The 21,642-nt window shown below is 42.9% G+C and overlaps 1 pseudogene; it reads right to left on the bottom strand.

The window, feature by feature from the left end:
- Window positions 1-6,146: 6,146 nt before the first annotated feature.
- LOC127676301 (60S ribosomal protein L11-like) lies at window positions 6,147-21,569 on the bottom strand (annotated as a pseudogene).
- Window positions 21,570-21,642: the final 73 nt, after the last annotated feature.

Genomic DNA, 21,642 nt, shown 5'->3' with positions numbered 1-21,642 from the left:
CCATAGAGGCCAGAAGAGGGTGTTAGATCCTCTAGAACTGGAGTTACCAGTTGGGTGCTGGGAGTCACACGGAGGTCCTCAGGGAGAGGACAGAACAAGTGCTCTTAATCTCCAAACCATCTCTCTAGCTTGGTGGGAGGACTTTGGTTTTGTTTTTCTACTTCATTAACCAATGAGTTGTTTTTGTTTGTTTGTTTTTACCATGGGCACTCTGGGAATGATTGTTGAGTGAATCAACCAGGCCATGAATGGGGAGAGAGAAACTGCCCATTCAGAAGGAAGAATGAGGGGGTTGGGGCTAGCGTGTGAGGTCCAGTGTTGGGATAGTCTTTTTGTACACTGTGTGAAGATGTCTCTGTTCTTCCTCACCTGCCTAAGCACCTTCTGATTGGTTTAATAAAGAGCTGAATGGCCCATAGATGGGCAGGAGAGGACAGGTAGGACTTCTGGACAGAGATATCTAGCAACTCTGGGAAAGAATCACGGACAGGGGATTCACTAAACAAACACAGAGGAAGAAACAGTACTGAGGAGGGGTAATGAGCCGCCCAGAAGAACACAGATTAGTCTAAATGGGCTGATTTAGGTCATAAGAGCAGTTGGGGACAGGCCAGCTGTCTTCTGTCCCTTGTCTGGCGTGTCACCCCCTTAAGGTGCTTCCAGCCTGTGTTCTGCCTCCTTTCACGGGTGTCCAGACCTGGTGACAGCTGGTTTTGTACTGTGTGATATGTCTCTGTCCTTCCTTGCCTGCCTCAGGCACCTTCTAACTGGTTAAAATAAAAACCCTATGGCAGGGCTGGAGAGATGGCTCAGAGGTGAAGAGCACTGACTGCTCTTCCAGAGGTCCTGAGTTCAAATCCCAGCAACCACATGGTAGCTCACAACCATCTGTAATGAGATCTGATGCCCTCTTCCAACATGCAGATATATACGTGCAGAACACTGTGTATATAATAAATAAATTAATAATTTTTTTTGGATTTGTTTTTTTTTTTTTTTTTTGAGACAGGGTTTCTCTGTATATCCCTGGCTGTCCTGGAACTCACTCTGTAGACCAGGCTGGCCTCGAACTCAGAAATCTGCCTGCCTCTGTCTCCCAGAGTGCTAGGATTACAGGCGTGCATCACCACCGCCCGGCAATAAATCTTAAAAAAAAACAAAACAAAACAAAAAAAAACCCTATGGCCTATAGCAAAAGGCAGGATAGTAAAGTGGGACTTACACACAGAAAGATGAACTCTGGAAAAGAGTGAGGCTTGGGAAGATTTGCCACTGAGTCTAGGAGGACATAAAACCAAGGAAGAACTTAGATTAGTAGAAACAAGATAATTGAGTTTCAAACTAGTTGAGAATAAGTCTAGCTTAAGGCCTTTATTAATGAAAACTTAAGGCTTTATTAATAAAAATAAGTCTCCATGTCATTATTCAGACCAAGGGCGGGCACAGAAAAGCCCAAACTGTTACACAGACCTGCTTGGCCACACAGGGGGAATACATGTTTCCTGTCCCTGCTCTGCCATCCAATGACACTCAGGCCCAATGATCTCTAGCACAGGCAGCCGGCTGGGGTGCCTGAATCGCTGTTGCTTAGGCTTGCCAAGAAACTGCCAAGATGATTTGGCCCCAAGATCCTACCAAAGGCCTGAGAGGAGCCTGCAGGAGGCCTCACTGTGGCCCGCGCAGCACCAGAGACCTGGACAGCATCCCCGCTCCACCACTTTCTAGCGCATGGCTGGAACAGCTAGGTTTCTTAGTGTCTCGGAGTATCTGTTTTCTCGTTAATAAAATGACAGTCGGTCTTTGGATGGAGAAAATAGACCTTGCAAAGGGCAGAGCTGAGAGCGGGGCCACAGGCACCCTGCCTGGATAGATTTATGTATGTTGTACTGAGGTTGAATTCAGATCCGGCTGTGTGGAGGCAAGTGCTCTCCCAATGAACTACATACAAACCAGCCTGTTTTAATTTTTATTTTGGGCAGGCTTCATATAGCCATGGTTGGGTTCAAACTCACTATGTAGCTAAGGATGACCTAGAACTGACTCCTCACATCTACAGCTTGAGTGTTCAGACTACAGGTACATGATACCACACCCAGATTATTATATGTTTATTTGCTTTGTTTCTTTGTTTATATTACATTTTTTTTATCTGCTTGTGTGCGTGCGCGTGCGCGCGCTCGTGTGTGTGTGTGTGTGTGTGTGTGTGTGTGTGTGTGAATGTGTGTGTGTTGGACCTAGGACGTCTTAGCACACCTGGACAGCAGAGGAGTGTCAGGAGCCATCATAAGACAAGCTAATAACTAGCAGGTGTTATTCCTGAAATGACTTCACTTTAGATTATATCTATGACAAAGCTCCAACCCAAGAATAAATCATTTTAGGAAAGATTACTGCTATTGATAGGCGTTTCCTGTTATTATTAAGCATATATAACAATCACTAGGCATTAGCCCACCCCTTGAGCAGATCTCTGCAGATCCATGAAGATGTACTGTCTTAGAGTGATGTTCTATGGGTAAATAGATGACTTCTTAATTCTTAATGATGATTCTATAAGAATTCCTCAAATTATATCAGTATTTATTAAGCTCTTTTATAGTGGGACTGCTCTTAGATTCTTTTCTGAGAGTCAAAGCTGCAATGAGAACTCTGCCAGTCTCCTAGCCTCTTAGAAAATAACCAAACTTTCTCCTACTAAGAGCACATTCCAAGAGGTTGTAAAACAATTAACCAAAGGTCATAAAAAGGGAAATAATTATCCCTTATAAGTGCTAGGACAGAAGAGAAAATCTTGACTGGATTTGTCTATACAAAACTTCACTAATAGCTTAGTGATGGTTTTTAATTTTCAGTGAACCTGTGGAGCTGAGACAGGTATGAGCATTTAACCAGATAATTCCTCCTAATGGATATGCATGTAAACCTTCTCTCTTTAAACTTCTACTTCATGATTGACTTTATATGTGAACTTGTGATGAACTTTTTAAATTTTTTTTAATTTTTATTTATGTATTTATTTATTTATTTATTTTTGTTGTTTTGCTTTTTTTGAGACAGGGTTTCTCTGTATAGCCCTGGCTGTCCTGGAACTCTGTAGACCAGGCTGGTCTTGAACTCAGATATCCACCTGCCTCTGCCTCCCAGAGTGCTGGGATTACAGGCACACTTAACATGTGATCATGTATTCTGAAAGATGTATAAGTACTGAGGACAGAGAGATGAGAAAAAAATTTCCCTTGACCCACTTAGGATCTTTCTGCTTTGGCCCCTTAGATAGCTTTCATAGGAAACTTTTTTACAACTTAGTAATAAACTTTATCACTTTAAAAGCTATAATAAACTTTATCACTTTAAAAGCTATAATCGCTTTTCAAATTGTCCCTTTTTCTTCCAGACTTCTGAATAGCTGGCTGAAAGTTAGAGCCCTGCAGTTCTGTGGAGAAAGAACAAAGGTCACTTCACTTAATCCCCAGTTGTTAGGCTACAGGTGTCAATCACCTAAGCCAGCAGCTTTTTACCCTCAGAAAGAGCAAGAAAGTTTTTAGAACTTTTTAGAAGTAATCATCAGCATTTCAATATAGTTAGAGAACTAGAATGTCCAGAAACCCTCAGATCTTAAAGCCACACCAGAGACCTACTCTCTGTCTCTACCGTCTCCAGGAAGGGAGGCTCCTGGCAGAGGAGAACTTGCAGGAGTCGGTTCTCTCCTTCCATCACGAGGCAGCCCTGACAGCAAGCACCGAACCTACTGAGTGATCTCACTGCTCCTACATTTTTATCTTTGTTAACCATTTTTGTTTGAAACTTTTATTGTATTTCTTTATTTAATGTGTGTGCCTAGTGTGGAGATCAGGGATAACCTGTGACAGTGAGTACTTTCCTTCCACTCTGCTGGTCCCAGGATGACAGGAAGGACAAGGGGTGCCAGCCAGCCTTGGTGGCACAGGCCCTTACCTGCTAAACTGTCTCTTTGGCTGTTTTTGTTTTTGTTTTTGAGGCGGGATCTCAGTACAGATCGGCATTGTGTATTCGAGGCTGATGTTGAACCTCTGATCCTCTCCACTCTGGGATTCCCAGCATGCACCATCACACTGTGCCTGGCTTATGCTGTGCTGGGAATTGAACTCTATGAGCTCTAGGCAAACACCCCACCCACTCACCTACAACCACATCCCTTAGTTTTATATTTTAATTTGGTGCTCTAATTTTTTTTTTTTTTTTTAGATTTATCTTGTGTATCAGTGGTTTGCCTGTATATATATTGCACACTGTAGAAATGCTTGATACCTTTGGAGGTCTGAAGTAGGCCTGAGTTCCTGGAACTGGAGTGATGGATGGTTGTGGAGAGCCCTGGGCTTGTATTTTGATGCTAATTCCACTCCTCAGAGGGGCTGCAGATGAGGAGTTACCTTGTGAACCTTCTCCCCACCTTAACTTTTCAAATAAAGGCTTGAGCCAATGGTTGGGCTGGAGGAAGTGGGAGGAGCTGAGAGTCGAGGGGAGGAGCGATGGGAATAAAGAGAAGGGGAGGAGCGACGGGGAGAAACTGAGAGGCATCAGAGGGAGAGAAGCTGGTGGCCTGGAGAAACCGCAAGTTATATGGGATAATATAGATGGAATAGAGTAATGTAGTGGGAGGTCGCCCAATCTAGGCTTGAAGCTTGTTTTGTTAACTGATTGAGTTGAGCTTTCTTTTACCCGGGAATTGGGTTGGAAACAAAGTAGCAACACCATGTGTGCAGGAAGCCAAACCTGGGTCCTCAGGAAGAGCAGCCAAATATCCTGGAGCTACCTCTCCTGTCCCAGCTCCTAGCTTTATTGTCTCTATGTCCTCCGTGGTGCTGGGGAAGGAACAGAGATCGCACCTGCTCTGCCAGTGCTTTGCCATTGAGCCCCATCCCATTCCCTACTAGCTGGGCAAACCTGGGTAAATTGCTTAACCCCTGTGCCTTAGTTTTCTCAGCTATGAAATGGGAATAACAGAACCTGGCTCATGAGATTGTCATGAGGATTAAAACTGGGCTTGGCACACAGTCTGAGCACAACCCACTGTCTATGTGATCCTTCTATTTACAGCAAGTGGGAGATATTTTTTTATAGTCCTGAGCTGCCCTTTGGTGGTCACACATAGATCGAGTGCCTCACCCATGGACTCACTCGGTTGAGTTCAAGCCTGATGTTGGAATTGCCTGTGGCTGCACAGGAAAGGTTCCCGGGGCTGATGGGACAAGGAAGACAAGCTTCTGTACTCTGGGTTGAGACGGGCTCAGGGAAGACAAGCAGAGTGAAGGAGAAGTGGAGTTTGGGGTTGAGGACGAACTAGAGCTTGACCATAACACAGAGCATGTTTGGAGCTAAGGAAACTGGAGCAGGCCATACAGGACTGCACGTGGCCGGTCACAGATCCCGCTCTTAGAGCACCAGGGAAGTGGGCAGCCCCATGTCCCCTGTCCCAGCCCCTCCTAGCCTCTGTCCTGGAAGGCTGGAGAGGTCAAATCTGTCTTTTACATCTTCCCCAGAGTTTCAGTCAGGTGAGAAATACACCGTAGAACTGCGGTGGACACCGTTCAGCCGTGGCAGATCCAGTGTGGCCTTCTCTGAAGGCTCTGTACTGTGGATGCTCCAGATTCTTGAATTTCAGGGGTATGTTTATCTGAATGTGTAGTTTTTGTGGTTTATTTGAGATAGGAGATTGCTATGTAGCACAGGCTGGCCTAAGATCATTCTGTCTCAGTCTCCTGAATGTCAAGATTACACCACACCTGGCTTAGTTCTTTTCTTCCCTTAAGGAGCTGGATATGCTCTTCCTGTGACGGGCCGCTCCAGGCAGCTCTAGTAGATCCAGCAGGACCTCTGCCGGGGAATTCTAGCAATCTTTGAAGACATTCTCCTTATCCTCGAGGAAGCTACCAGCCTCTGGTTCCTGATTGTTCCAGACTCACCACTCCAGAGCTGTCAGACTCTAGATATCTACATATCCACTCTCTACCTATCTAAGTACACACACACACACACACACACACACACACACACAGAGAGAGAGAGAGAGAGAGACAGAGAGAGAATGTGGGAAAATGCCTGCATCAGTTGACCCATGTAATATTTTGACCCATGGAATATTTTTTCTTCTTTCCTTTTTTTTTTTTTCATTTCTGAGAAAATTTTATTGGCCTTTTGGATAAAATTTCTTTTCCAGGAAGGATGATGCCTTCATACTCCTGCTGGAATCAGCGCATGGCCTCTTCTTCGCTGATTCTGTGTTTGGCCCCAATGTAGCCTGTTCTGTGCTTCTTGTCTGTGATGCTGAAACCTAGCTTACCCAGCACCACAGAGAAGTCCAGGCTGTACATACCAATGCTTGGGTCATATTTGATGCCCAGGGCAATGTGTTCCCGAATCCCCAAACCAAAGTTTCCAGTATCTGAGAAGTTAATTTTCTGTAACTCATACTCCTGTGCCTTCAGGCCTTTCTCCAGGATCTCCCCTGCCTTGGCTCTGCAGACCGTGCAGTGAACAGCAATCTTTTCATTTCTCTGGATGCCAAAGGACCTGACGGGGTATCTAGCTTTGGTCTGGGCTGTGAGCTGCTCCAGCGCCTTCCTTGGCCGCCCGGGTCAGTCTGTCTCTGCTCTCCCCCACACAGATACTGAGGCACAGCTTGTGGATGTGAAGTTCTCGCATGGGGTTCTCCTTTTCACCTTGATCTTGCGCTATGGTGGAGAACAGGAAGAGAGAGTGAGACTTCCGGCTGAACATCTTCTTTCTCTTACTTTTTGTTTTGAGACAAGATCTTATCATGCATATTTATGGCTGGTCTGGAACTCACTCCTTAGACCAGGCTGACCTCAAACCTAGAGATATCCACCTGCCTCAGCCCCCAAGTGCTGGGTTTGAAGATGTGCTCCCAGCCAGGAGTGTTTTCTTGAGTGATGTGAGAGAACACAGCCCACTGTGGACAGTGCCACCTTAGGGCATGCTGGTAGCAACCAGCCATCTCCATTGCCTGCCCCTGGAATCCAGGGACAATGGGACACGTCATCACTAGTTACCAAGATGTGACACACTCCCACTGTCACCAGGAGTTGCATACCCTCCCCTACGCATGCGCTACATCTCCTTATAAAAGGCCAGTCCCTCCTCTCCATCTTTTCCCTCCGGCCTCACCAGAGCCTTTGTCCGCCCCTTCCCAGTAAACCTCCCATATGAGATCTGTGGCATGGTGGGACTTTATTACGAACATGGGCCTGGACAGTCTAGTCAGCAGCATTGCTCCACAGCCTCTGCTTCAGGCCCCTTCCTGACTTCCCTTCACTGTGATGAGAACATGTCCCAAGTTGCTTTTCATCATGATGTTTTAATACAATAAAAATTAAGCTAAAAGAGTAAGGTCTCATGTAGCTGAGCATGGCCCTGGAGGTCTGAGTCTCCTGCCTCCACCACCCTAATGAAGGGACTCTCATTACACACCACACCTGGTTTATGCAGTGCTAGGAATTGAACTCAGGGCTGCACGCATGCTTAGTAGGTTCTCTACTGAGCCACACCCACTTCTAGCCTCTGGTTGTTTGAGTCAGGATCTTAGGTAGCTCAGACTGACCCAGAACTCCTATCTTCCTGTCTCTTCCTACACAGAACTGCTGTTTCAGGCACACACAGCCTGTTATGAATGTGCTGAGATCTGAGTTCATATCTGCACATTCTTAGGATGAGCACTTTCCTCACTGAGCCATCTCCCGAGCCCCCTATAATAATCTTTTTTCAATTACAAAAGGGTTTAATTTGGATTATATGTCAATTTGTATGGCTTTTGTGGGGGCAGTTGGGACAGAGCTTCATAAGGCATTTGACACTGGCCAGGAGTCATATATGGCGCAGGCTGGACATCTGCCTTCGCAGGAATTACAGGCAGAGCCTTGCCAATTTCATACTTTCCTTGGCTACATGTCGAGCTAGCTTTGGCTATAAAGAAAGCACCTATCTCGGACAAACACAAAAAAACATAATAGTTCCCTAACATCTGTAGAATCTAGTGATGCGAATTTTGATGTTGGTAAGTTGTGTTTTATCTTTTGCCTGATCAATCCTGTATAGGGTTTGTTGATCATACTGATATTTTCAAAGGATACATTTCTTATTTTGTGGAGAGCTTTTAGTGCAGCATCTAAGAAATTGGTAAGAATATTTGACATTGGGCTAGGACGAGGAAGTAAGCTCTAGAAAATACAGCAGAGGAATGTGTTCCTTGTATCTTGATCATCTTAGTAAGTCCCTAGAAACAGTGACCTTGGGACCTTTGTTTATCTCTTGTTTGTTCCTTGACTATTTTGTTTATGCCTTAGAACTGGCCATATTCTTTGTACATACCGAGAATGGCACAAAAGCAGACTGGAAAAAATTAAATCCAATTCAGCACCTGTTAGAATCATCCTATAATATAATGTTGTCTAATTGTCTTGTTTTCTTTAATCCTTCCTTGAGACCAAGGGCACCTCAGGAAAAGGGAAATAAATAAAATCTGGGCAGCGGTGACTAAAGCTTGGCATGCTTTTTTTTGTTTTGTTTTGGGTTTGTTTTTGTTGTTGTTGTTCTTTTGTTCTTTTTTGGGTTTTTTTTTTTATTTGTTTTTTTTGAGACAGGGTTTCTCTGTATAGCCCTGGCTGTCCTGGAACTCACTCTATAGACCAGGCTGGCCTCGAACTCAGAAATCCACCTGCCTCTGCCTCCCAAGCGCTGGGATTACAGGCGTGCGCCACCACTACCCGGCACTCAGCATGCTTCTTATGGGGCACGGCATTAGCAGAATGCTTTTTATATACATGCTTAGAGAAATGCTAAAGTGTAGAGGAGCAAAGATAAGTCAAAAAACAGCTTCTGATTTTTATAGAAGAAATTTGTCCCTGGTTCCCTGAGAAAGGTACAATAAATTTATAGACATGGAAGAAAGTGGGAGAGAGGATAAAAGGGTATTTACTATATAGCACATGATCCTGAAAAAGTTAGAGATACTTTAGCTCCTAGACATGAAAGTATAAAATTAGGAAAGAATTTGAAGACACAGATAGTGAAAGCAAGAGGAAAGATGAAACTGCTCCATCTGCACCTCTTATTTACGAGGTTTCTGACAAGACAGGAGAGAATGAGGAGCCTCTTAATCCCGGAGACAGAAATTGAATTGGAGGATGTCTTAGTCAGGGTTTCTATTCCTGCACAAACATCATGACCAAGAAGCAAGTTGGGGAATAAAGGGTTTATTCAGTTTACATTTCCATGTTCCTATTCATTACCAAAGGAAGTCACGACTGGAACTCAAGCAGGTCAGGAAGCAGGAGCTGATGCAGAGGCCATGGAGAGATGTTTCTTCCTGGCTTGCTTTCCCTGGCTTGCTCAGCCTGCTCTCTTATAGAACCCAAGAGCACCAGCCCAAAGGCGGTACCACCCACAAGGGGCCCTCCCCACTTGATCACTAATTGAGAAAATGCCCCACAGCTGGATCTCATGGAGGCACTTCCCCAACTGAAGCTCCTTTCTCTGTGATAACTCCAGCCTGTGTCAAGTTGACACACAAACCCAGCCAGTCCAGAGGAAGAGGCTGCTAAGTATTATAAGGATGATTGGCCTCCTTCGGACTCTCTTAAGGTTTTGTTTTATTTTTAACAAAGAAACAGGCAAGGATATCACAGAGACAAAAGAAAATGGGCCTCCGGGAAGTTGTTTTGGGTGTGGACAGATAGTGAGGAACTGTCAAAATAAAACTAAGGAAAATAATAAAGACAAACAAACAAACAAACAAACAAAAAGCACAGGACTTTGTTCAAAACGCAAGAGAGGGACACAGACCCCGAAACAATGCTATGGGCAATGTTCATTCTCAGCAAAACAATCCTTTCAGGATCTCTTCTGAGCTACCCCATGCAGTGCAGGGCTGGAACTCAGTCCCTCCACCTACACAGTATTAACTCCTGAAATGGGAGTACAGGCTCTTCCTACTGAAATATAGGGTCCATTAGAATCAGGAACTATGGGATTGCTGCTGGGGAGGAGCAGTGCCACCATGATGGGATTGGTGATTGATTGCCTAGGAGTCATAGATGCAGATTACACCCGGAGGATTTAAATTATGACCTTTTCACCTACCCATATTTCTGTCATTCAACCAGGACAGAGAATTGCACAGTTACTTTTTATACCATTGGTTATGACAAAGAATAAGGTTAAAACTAATGTTTGAGGAACAAAAGGATTTGGTTCTTCAGATGCTTTTTGGGTCAAGGTGATAAAAGCTGAAAGACCTGAACTAGTTCTAAGAATAAATGGGAAAAAATTTACAGGATTGCTGGATACAGGAGCAGATGTTTCTGTAATAACTTCTATTCTTTGGCCTGGATCTTGGCCTAAAACAACTACCATTAATCAATTGCAAGGGTTAGGGAAAAGTCAGAGTCCTAAGCAAAGCAGTGGTCTCTTACATTGGGAGGATGAGGAAGGCCACCATGGATGTTTCCAACCTTATGTTGTTTCTAATTTGCTTGTTAATTTGTGGGGAAGAGATATAATGAAGGACATGGGAGTCCTTTTATATAGTCTAAATAACAAAGTTACACAACAAATGTTTGATTGTGGTTATTTGCCTAACCAAGGATTAGGAAAACAAAATCAGGGAAAATTAGAATCCATTATAGCTACCCCCAGAAAAGGAAAAAACGGGTTTAGGGTGTTTTTAATGGAATCCATTGACAAGCCAGCACTCCATGCAGATGAAATTACTCGGAAAAGTGATGTTCCGGTACAGGTGGATCAGTGGTCTCTTAAGAAAAGATTCTGGCACTTAACAGCTAGTGCAGGAGCAATTGTAAGTTGGCCACATAGAACTTTCTAATTCCCTCTAGAACTCGCCCATATTTGTAATTAAGAAAAAATCAGGCAAGTGGAGATTATTGCAAGATTTATGAAAGGTTAATGAAATTATGGAACTTATGGGAGCATTACAGTCTGGCTTACCTTCTCCAGCTGCCATCCAAAAATACATATGAAATTATTATAGATTTAAAAAATTGTTTTTATATTATTCTGTTGCATCCTGATAATTATAAAAGGTCTGCATTTAGTGTGCCAGTCTGTAATTTTAAAGAACCCATGAAGTGAAATCATTGGAAAATTTTGCCTCAAAGAGTGGCTAATAGCCTTATATTATGTCAAAATTTTGTTGCTGCTTTAATACAAGAAGTTAGGACTTTGAATCCTTCTGTGAATATTATTCACTATATGGAGGATATTTTATTAGCTGACCCATCTGAAAGAGTTTTACTACAAGTCTTTTCTCTTATACAACAAGCTTTAAAATCTTGAGGATTAGTTGTGGCTCTAGAAAAGATTCAAAGACAATATCCTTTTTGGTATTTGGGACATCAGTTATATCCTAAACAAATTGTGGCACAGAAAATTCAAGTAAGATAATTTACTTACTTTAAATGATTTTCAGAAGCTGTTAAGAGATGCCAATTGATTAAGAGCTCATCTTAAAGCTTACCACAGGAGAATTTAAACCTCTGTTTATGAAGGAGGACGTAAATACTAATTCTCCTCAACAATTGATGGGGGACAAATAGTTTTGCAGCAAGTAAATGAAGCCATTAGTCAGCAGCAGACCATTATACAGACTATGACCAACTGCTGGCCGTTTGCATTCTTGCTACTTCTCGTGTGCCCACAGCAGTTGTTTGGCAGAAGGGATCATTAATATGAATTCATCTTTCTTCATCTCCAAGTAGTTTTAACACCCTATTATGAAGCTGCTGTTAATACAGAATTGTAGGACAGAATCACAAAAGTATTTTGGGAAAGAACCTGATGAAATATTTATTCCTTATTCCAAACAGCAATTAAATTGGTCATTGCAGAATACTGAAATTTGGCCTATTACATGTGCAAACTTTCCAGGCAAAATTGATAATCATTATCTTAAAAGTTATTACAATTTGCCTCTATACATGCTTTTGTATTTCCTGTAAATTTATCCATGCAGCCCATAGAAAATGTTCTTACTGTACAGATGGCTCATCTAATAAGAAGGCAGCATATGTAATTGGATCACGTTTATTCTCTTGAGTTTCCCCCAGCTTCAGCACAAATAATTGACTTATGTGCTGTAGCCGATATTTTTTTGAAATGTTGAAAAAAATCAAGCTTTTAATTTGTATCCTGATAGTCAATATATAGCTCATGGTTTAAAATTGCTTGAAAGCATCCCTGGTGGTCTAGTGGCTAGGATTCTGCACTTTCACCACCGCAGCCTGGGTTCAATTCCTGGTCAGGGAATGTGCTCTTGGTATTTTTGCCGGGCGTGGTGGCGCACGCCTTTAATCCCAGCGCTAGGGGGGCAAAGGCAGGCGGGTTTCTGAGTTCGAGGCCAGCCTGGTCTACAGAGTTCAGGACAACCAGGACTACACAGAGAAACCCTGTCTCAAAAAAACAAAACAAAACAAAACAAAAACAAAAAAAAATTGCTTGAAACTGTACCCTTGTTAGATACTTCTAATTCTCAAAATTTGCAATTATTTATGCAAATACAACTCAAGGAACTTACATGTGACTATTGATGCCTTCTCAGGCTTTTGCAACTGTGTTAACAGAAGAAGCAACTAAAAAATGTAATTACTCATTGCCTAGGTCATTTCTCTAGGCTGGGTGTTCCAAATCAGATTAAAACAGATGATGGAACTGGCTATTGCAGTCGTGCATTTGAGATGTTTTGTTGACAATTTAATATTAGCCATATTACTGAGCTTCTTTATAACCCTCGAGGACAAGGAATTGTGGAACAGGGCCGTGGAGCTTTAAAGCAATATCTTCATAAAATAAAAAGGGGGCCTTATATCCCCATACACTGCAAAACTATTTAAACCATGCCCTTTTTTATTTTACATTTTTTAAATTTGGATGTTCAGCTGCAGAGAGTTTTTGGCATCCTCACACTTCCACTTCATATGCTTCAGTGAAGTGGAAGGATCCTATGACAGGCAAGTGGCATGGACCGGACCCTGTACTCATATGGGGATGAGGTCACATTTGTGGCTTTTCACAGGAAGAAAATGGGACATGGTGGCTGCCAGAGAGGCTGGTGTGACAAATGGAACAATCCCACCTTCCTTCCGATTCCCTTACTGATGATGATGATGGTTCTCTCACACGGTGAAGTCCACTGGGCCTATGTTCCTGATCCACCACGGATACATCCAGCACTGTGGTCCAGGCTGGAGGTCCTTATGGACAGTAATAATACTCAACTTCTTGGATCTCCTTGGACAAGGGAGTCAACTTATAATAAGACCATGACATTTAATCCATTTGGTGATGAGATTCCAGTTTACTTTGTGAAGAATAGTTAAGAATGATTGGTGTATTTCTGTGTTCACTCAAATTTAGAAGAAAAATGTTTTACAAACTGTAACTCAAAGAATGGAGATGGACATGCCTAAACATTATGAGGAATCTGCCCCTGACCCTCATGAGATATGACCTTGCACATCTGGACCCACAGAGAACGTGGATCTGGCATTTAACAAAAGTGCTAGACAGAAAAAAATGTCAAAATCAACCTCCAATGTGGTTTAATGTTTCCAATAATATGAGAATTATTGATCGGGCAAGCAATCAGTCAAACACTTGACAAAAGATGTCCATAAGTCTTTGGCTATCGGATTAAAGTCATTTTCAATGGCATATTTGGAAGTTAGCTGCAGCTCTCTATGAAGTTACATTAGAAGCAGAAAAAACACCAGAGGGTGGTGGCGCACACCTTTAATCCCAGCACTAGGGAGGCAGAGGCAGGTGGATTTCTGAGTTCTAGGCCAGCCTGGTCTACAGAGTGAGTTCCAGGACAGCTAGGGCTACACAAAGAAACCCTGTCTCGAAAAAGAAAAAAAAGAAGAAGAAGAAGAAGAAGAAGAAGAAAAGAAAAAAGAAAAAGAAACAGAAAAAAACTGGGACAGGATCTAGATTGTGAACAAGTGTTTGTTATATGTTAAGGCTCCTATTCTTTTATTAATTGGTCATGTCAAAATTACTTTTGTTTCTTCTATGGTATTTAATGTAGATTGTGTTGATTGCACACTTTCTAATTGTGTTAGTGTGTTGAAACCTGGCATGTCTATTATGGTGGTTTATCATACAGCTTTTGTTTTACTACGTGTGAGTAGTACAGGACCTTGATATTCTGAAAAAAATCTTACAAATATTGGAAGAAATGAATCAGGCTTTAAGTATCAGCAAGAGGGTAGATAGCTTGATTATTGCTGGTAAAACAGCTTTGATTACATTTATAATAGCTAGCGCCACTGCTTCTGCAATTGCCTTGATGAAAGAAGTTAAGACAACCACTTTTGTTAATCATTTAGCAAAAAATGTTACTAATGTTTTAGTATTCAAGAAACTTTAGACAGGCGTTTGGAACAAGGAATTGATGCTCTTTATAATTCTATTAAAATTATTGGTCGGGCAGTGGTGGTGCACACCTTTAATCCCACCACTTGGGAGGCAGAGGCAGGCAGATTTCTGAGTTTGAGGCCAGCCTGGTCTACAGAGTGAGTTCCAGGACAGCTGAGGCTACATAGAAAAACCCTGTCTTGAAAAACAACAACAACAAAAAAAAAATTATTGGAGAAGAGGTTCAGAGTTTAAGAGTAAGAAGCCACCTTGAGTGCCATGCTAAATATCAATGGATTTATGACATTTCTAAAATTTACAATGACAGTCACTATAATTTGGAGAAAATTCAAAGACACAGGGTATTTGACATAATTCTAACACCTCTCTGGATATCTTAACTTTGCATACCAAGATAACGAATTTAAAGAATGCTGCTCCACTGGGTTTTGATGCTGCGGATACTGCTGGTAAAATTATTCGTGGCTTAAGGTCAGTATTTCCATCCTGGTCAGGCTTCAAGAATGGTTTACACAGCTTGATCACCTTGGCCCTTCTTGACCTGGGAATACTTTCATTCCTGCCCATCAGATGAAACTTGCCTTTAACTACACCAACATGTTAGCAGCAAAAATGCATGGCTTGAAACTTAAAATGGATCCCCAGACAAAGCCATCAGTTTAACAGGCTGGAAGTCAATGACAGGTTAAAATCCTGCCACAGTGCCTTACCAACCTAAGATAGAAAATGTATTGCCTTTAATAATGCATTTTCAGTGACGGGTAAGGAAGACATTCTTGTCAGAACAACCTAAGAGAGATGCAGTCTTGTTTATGATATAAAAAGGGGATATGTGGAAAGCTTTTGGTGACACTTCTGGAAAATTAGCAAGAATTGGACTAGGACAAGTAAGTGATACAGCCACGGAATGTATTTCTTATATCTTGATCATCTTGATAAGTCGCTAGAAACAGTGACTTCGGGACCTTTGTTTGGGCCTTATTTGTTCCTTGACTACTTGTTTATTTATACCTTAGAACTGGCCATAGTCTTTGCATGTACCTAGAATGATATAAAAGTAGACTGGAAAAAATTAAACCTGCTTCAGCACTTCCTGGGATCATACTATAATGTTGTCTAATTGCTTTTTTTTTCTTTTTTTTGTAATCCTTGCTCCCTCCCTCAAGATCCAGTTGACTAACTGAGCTGGCTTCGTCATTTTTTTTAAAGATTTATTTACCTATTTATTTAAAATATTTCAAAAATTTACAGACTTCCTATTGAAAGATTTAATACCTTTGTTAAATTATTTTAAATAATTTAACATTTCAAATTACTTATTTAAATAGATTTAAAGAGGTATACATTTATTTAAAAATAGATATATTTAATGGTTTATTTATTATGTATACAGAGTTCTGCTTGCATGCCAGAAGAGGGCACCAGATTTCACTGTAGATGGATATAAGCAACTATGTGGTTGCTGGGAAATGAACTCAGGACCTCTGGAAGAGCAGTCAGTGCTTAACCTCTGAGCCATCTCTCCAGCCATATTTCCTTTTGTTTTGTTTTGTTTTGGTTATTGTGTGTGTGTGTGTGTGTGTGTTTTCCTTTTCTTCTTTTTTGACAAGGTCTTACTGACTATCCTGGATCTATGTAGATCAAACTGGCCTTGAATTCATAGAGATCTGCCTGCCTTGTAAGTGTAATGTATTAGGTCATTCTTGGTCCAGAATATGGTTTAGCTTGGTAAATATTCCACGTGCACTTAAGAAAAACAGGGCCCTGAGTGGTACACATCTGTATTATGAACTGCACATAGCTGAACCACACACAGGATGGGTTCCAGGCCACACATGGCTACCAAGTGAAACCTTGTTTTAATCCGACACAGCTCACTGATGCAAGATATTTGATCACACTGTGAACCCAGAGAATGTGTTATTTACTAAAAAATAAAAAATAAAAACCAAAAAAACCCTGTTTCTAGTTGTGGTGTGGCTCAGCCTTAACACACACCTTTAATCCCTCTGGTTGGTATACAAACAGGCCCTTAGTACACACTCAATCCCAAGAAATGAAGGTAAAGTTAGTTTGTAGAAGGAAGCACCTGTATTTGAAAGTGATTTCTAATTGAATGGCAGACAAAGTGACAAATGAGAGAAATATTTGACAGAATAGGATACGTCCAACTCACGAGGAGAAAAGGGAAGCTACTTAAGTGGGGGCAGTTTACCCCACTTAAGCATTTGTACAGAGGCAGATTTGTACAGAGGAGAAAAAGCCTCACACAGGTGAAGACAGAGTAAGCCAAGAGAATGAGAAGGACCCAGAAGATTAGAGCAGATTGCTATAATTAGTTTGAGACCAGGCAGAATTATCAGTCCAAAGCTGATAGAGAAGCCAGATTGAATCATTCAGCTTGACGAAGAGTTTGAGCCAAAACAGCGGAGTTGAATCAGTACGGGAGAGCTCAGAAAGAATTACAAAAGGGTGAGTTTATTCAGTAGTAAGTCACAGAAGCTGAAAACATTCTAGGCCTAGATTAGATTGTACAGTGTCTAGAAGCTTCTAGGACTGGGCCTAGGTTATCAGATGGAGGCAGTAAGCCTCAGAGACAACAATTACTTCAGGAGAATAAAGTTGCTTTTACAACCAACCCACCAACTAGAAAGATGAAGACATTTTAAGAAATCATAGTGCTGGAGAGATGGCTCAGTGGTTAAGAGCACTGACTGCTCTTCCAGTGATCCTGAATTCAATTCCCAGCAACCACATAGTGGCTCACAACCATAAGTAATGGGATCAGATGCCCTCTTCTTGTGTGTCTGAAGAGAGCAACTGTATATTCACATATATTAAATAAATAAATAAATATAGAAAAAAAGAGGTCATAAAGTCTGCTGCAGTTCAGTGGAGATTATAAATGTCAGCTGTGCCCACCAGGTTGGTCATGCTGGCGTTTTCCTAATCATTGGGAAAGAACTATGGGAATATTTGACTGTTGTAGACTGGTCTGTCTTCCCTTGCAGTTCAGTTACATTTAGCTGTTTTGTAGTTTGAAGCTCGTTTTCAGTGAGTAAATATTTAGGATTGCTACAGTGAGTACCATTGTAGTATTATTGTTGTTTTTAGAGATAAACAACAGGTCACACAGAGTTTCTCTGTGTAACTCTGGCTATCCTTACTCTGTAGACTATGTTGGCCTTGAATACATAGAGCTATGCCTGCCTCTGCCTCCTGAGTGCTGGGATTAATGGCATATGCCACCTGTCCAACATATTTTTACCTTTAATAGAATATAATTTTTTTCTGGCATGGTGTCAAATGCTTTTAATTCAAGCACTTGGGAGGCAGAGGCAGGCAGGCCTGAGTTTGAGGCCATCATGGTCTATAGTGTGAGTTCCAGGATGGCCAAAACTACAAAACTGTCTTGAAAACACACACACACAATTTTACTTGTGTGTGTGTGTGTGTATACCACATACATGCATGATGCCCTCATGGGCCAGAGAAAGAACACTGGATCTCTTAGAACTATTGTCAATGGTGTGAGCTGCCCCATAGGTACTGCTCTGGTCCTTTGCAGGAGCCATAAGCACCGAGCCACTGTTCAGCCTGTGACATGACCTTCTTCAGCACTGCTATTATTCTTTACTCAGAATCCTATTGTTGGTTCTGCGTGAAAACAAACCCAACCCAACCCACTGTGGTTCCCATTTTGAGCTCAGGGTCTGTGTAAGGTAGTCTGATATCCGTAGCCAAGTCCAGCATGTTCGGAAATTCCCATGATGCAGTTTGACAATTAGCACCCACGCTGCACGGGCTTTCCAGAGATGGAGCAGTCAGGAGCCACTTGTGCTCCTCCAACAAGCATGGCCCTCACCTATGAGCCCTTCACTAGTTCCTCTCTAGCCTCCAACAAACCTGAACCTGCGTCCCTGCTGCGGGGGCTCTGCCCAGACACACGTCAGCTGCACCATCTCAGTGTTTGCAGGTCTCTCCCTAGTGAGGCTTACCCTACCCTCACTGATTATCCCACCTCGAGGCCAGCACCTCCACTTGCCTGGTACCTTTCCCGCTTTCCTTTGTGTGGTCTGAGTGCCCGTGCCCATGTGATCACATGGGGGCCAGAGATCAGGTCCTAGGCTATCTCTCTGCACCCTTTTCTTGAGACCTGGGGCTTTCAAGGAACTTGAAGCAGGGCTCATGGCCCATGAGCAGATCCTTCTGTCTCGTCTGCCCGCGGTAGAAGGATTATAGGCTTGTGACTACATCCTGATTTTTTTTTTAAATTGGGTGCTGAGGATTTGAACTCTGGTCCTCATGCTGGGACAGCACACACATCGACTTCCTGAGTCTTCTCTCAACTCTCCAGTAGTCTTTCTTTCCTTCATTCTTTCTTTGGGGGTGGGGTGGGGTGGGGTGGGGTGGGGGTGGGACAGGGCTTCTCTGTGTAGCACTTTCTGTCCTGGAATTCATTCTGTAGACCATGTTGGCCTTGAACTCAGACATCTTCTGGCCTCTGCCCCCAAATTTCTGGAATTAAAGGTATGTGCCACACCTAACCAGTAGCATTTCTTAACTCCCAATTTTTAGGTAACTCACTAATCTTAGTAATATTAAGTTGCCCAGTTGAACATTTGATTGTCCTGCATCAGCATTTAAGTGGAACTGGAATTACAGGCTGTACTGCCATGCCTGGCATTGTTTTTAAAATTAATTTGTATGTGAGTCTGTTCATAAATATGGGAAGAGCACCCTCTAGCTGATAAACCTGAGTAGCAAATGGTTAAACAGGAAATAGGTTGTAGAGGTCAGAGAACAACTTGTCAAGAGTCGGTTGTCTCCTCCCACCATGTGGGTCCTGGCGATTAGACTCTGGTCATTAGGTTGGGAGCAAGGGCTTTACCCCTCAAGACAGAGATGCCCCCACTGCCCACAGGATCTCACTCTAGAGCCCTAGGTCAGCCTCAGATTTATGGTGATCTTCCTGCCTCAGCCTCTCAATTTTCTGGGGTTGTAGGAGTGGGCCGCTGAGTCCTGCTCACTGCATGATTTCACAGGTTGAGTAGACCGGAGCTGAAGGCCTGACAAGGGAGCCCTCACCGTCTTGGGGCCAGGGAAGTCGAATCCATAGGAACAGAGGAAATGTTGCAAAAAAAGAGGCCAACATGGACACAGAATTTAAATAAAAAAGACAAACAGAGGAAGTGAGACAGATATATACCTGGGGGAGGGGAGAGATTGGCAAAAATTTAGGAGATTTCCAAGAATGGGAGATGCTGAGTCTGTAGGATTAAAGGTAACCAGCAGGAGGTCATAGCCAGCCTTATGGAGGAAGGCGTGGGGAGCCACTCAGGACTTGAACTGTTAAGGACAACAGGTGCTGGTGAAGATGGCTGAGACCAAGGACACAGGGACTGAGGGGCAGACAGACACTAACACTGTGGCCCTTTAATACAATTCCTCATGTTGTGGTGACCCCCCAACCATAACATTATTTCGTTGCTACTTCCTAACTGTAATTTTGCTACTGTTGTGAGTTGTAATGTAAATGAATGATATGCAGGATATCTCATATGTGACCCCTGTGGAAGGGCTTGATTCCCAAAGGGCTTATGACTCACAGGTTGAGAACCACTGCCTTAAAGACTTCTAGAACCAGTTTTCTTTTCTTTCTTTCTTTTTTTTTTTTTTTTTTTTTTTTTTTTTTTTTTTTTTTTGGTTTTTCGAGACAGGGTTTCTCTGTGTAGCCCTGGCTGTTCTGGTACTCACTCTGTAGACCAGGCTGAACTCAAAAATCTGATATGCCTGCCTCTGCCTCCCAAGTGCTGGGATTAAAGGCGTGCGTCACTATTGCCCGGCTCAGTTTTTTTTCTTTCTTTCTTTCTTTCTTTCTTTCTTTCTTTGGCAGACAAGACTTTTAATTCCGTTGTACTGAAGAAGAGCCATTTAATGCATTTATCTTGAGTGTTCTATCAGTAATGACAAAGTCTGCTATATTTTAACAGCACAGTCACCTCCAGTTCTGTATTCACAGTCCGTGTTGTGACTCCCACAGTATAAATTCCTCCAGTTGAATCTTTTCTTTCTTTCTTTTTCTTTCTTTCTTTCTTTCTTTCTTTCTTTCTTTCTTTCTTTCTTTCTTTTTTTTTTTTTTTTTCCGAGACAGGATTTCTCTGTGTAGCCCTGGCTGTCCTGGAACTCACTCTCTAGACCAGGCTGGCCTCGAATTCAGAAATCCGCCTGCCTCTGCCTCCCAGAGTGCTGGGATTACAGGCGTGTGCCACCACTGCCCGGCTCCAGTTGAATCTTTATGAATTCTTATATTTGATTTTCCCCCCTTAGGCCTTTGGATTCTCAGTGAATCTGAGTTTAAAATGGGCGGGGCACCCTCTAGGTGATAAACTTGGGTAATGAGGTGGACTCTTCAGTCTCCATTCTGTTTGCGACTCTACTGATTGCATGAGTCCGAACAGACAGAAACAGCTCTGAACAGAGAGGGTCTGGTTCTCTCCCAAGGATGAGCAGGAACGCTGACTGAGCTTTGGGAGTGTTGAAAAAAGTCAACGCCTTCGTACAGAACTCTCCTCTCAAACCTAGAAATCACCGGCGCACCAGGCGGTGGTGGCGCACACCTGTAATCCCAGCCCTTGGGAGGCAGAGGCAGGTGGATTTCTGAGTTCGAGGCCAGCCTGGTCTACAGAATGAGTTCCAGGACAGCTAGGGCTACACAGAGAAACCCTGTCTCGAAAAAACCAAATCCAAAAATCCAAAAAGAAAGGAAGGAAGGAAGGAAGGAAGGAAGGAAGGAAGGAAGGAAGGAAGAAAGAAAGAAAAATCATTGGCGCTCTGTTTCGCGTCAGTCCGGACACACCCATGCGCTGCTCCTTTAGCGGGCACAGTAAGCGTTCCCCGAGGCGGGATTGGTATCCCAGGCCTACGGATTGCGCTTTCTCTGCGGGCAGCCAGCTGGGGTAGCACGCTGGGCCACTCTGCCTACTGACCCTAGCAACCACTCACCTGCTCTTCTTTCCCCATAGGCCAGAAATTTTTCTTTTCTTTTCTCATTGGTCCGCGTAACTTTATCGCAACCAATTAGAGGTAGCCACGGGAACAAACTCACTCCTACACAACACAGCGTCGGGGGGAGGTGACCTGGGAGGATGTATATCTTGTTTTCTGCATCCTCTTTTCAAGAAGCTCTTTACTTCTTAC

Source organism: Apodemus sylvaticus, chromosome 1 (assembly GCF_947179515.1).
Source record: "Apodemus sylvaticus chromosome 1, mApoSyl1.1, whole genome shotgun sequence".
In the NCBI taxonomy this organism is placed as follows: domain Eukaryota; kingdom Metazoa; phylum Chordata; class Mammalia; order Rodentia; family Muridae; genus Apodemus; species Apodemus sylvaticus.
The sequence above is the reverse complement of the archived record's forward strand: the minus strand, read 5'-3'. Positions and strand labels throughout refer to the sequence as shown.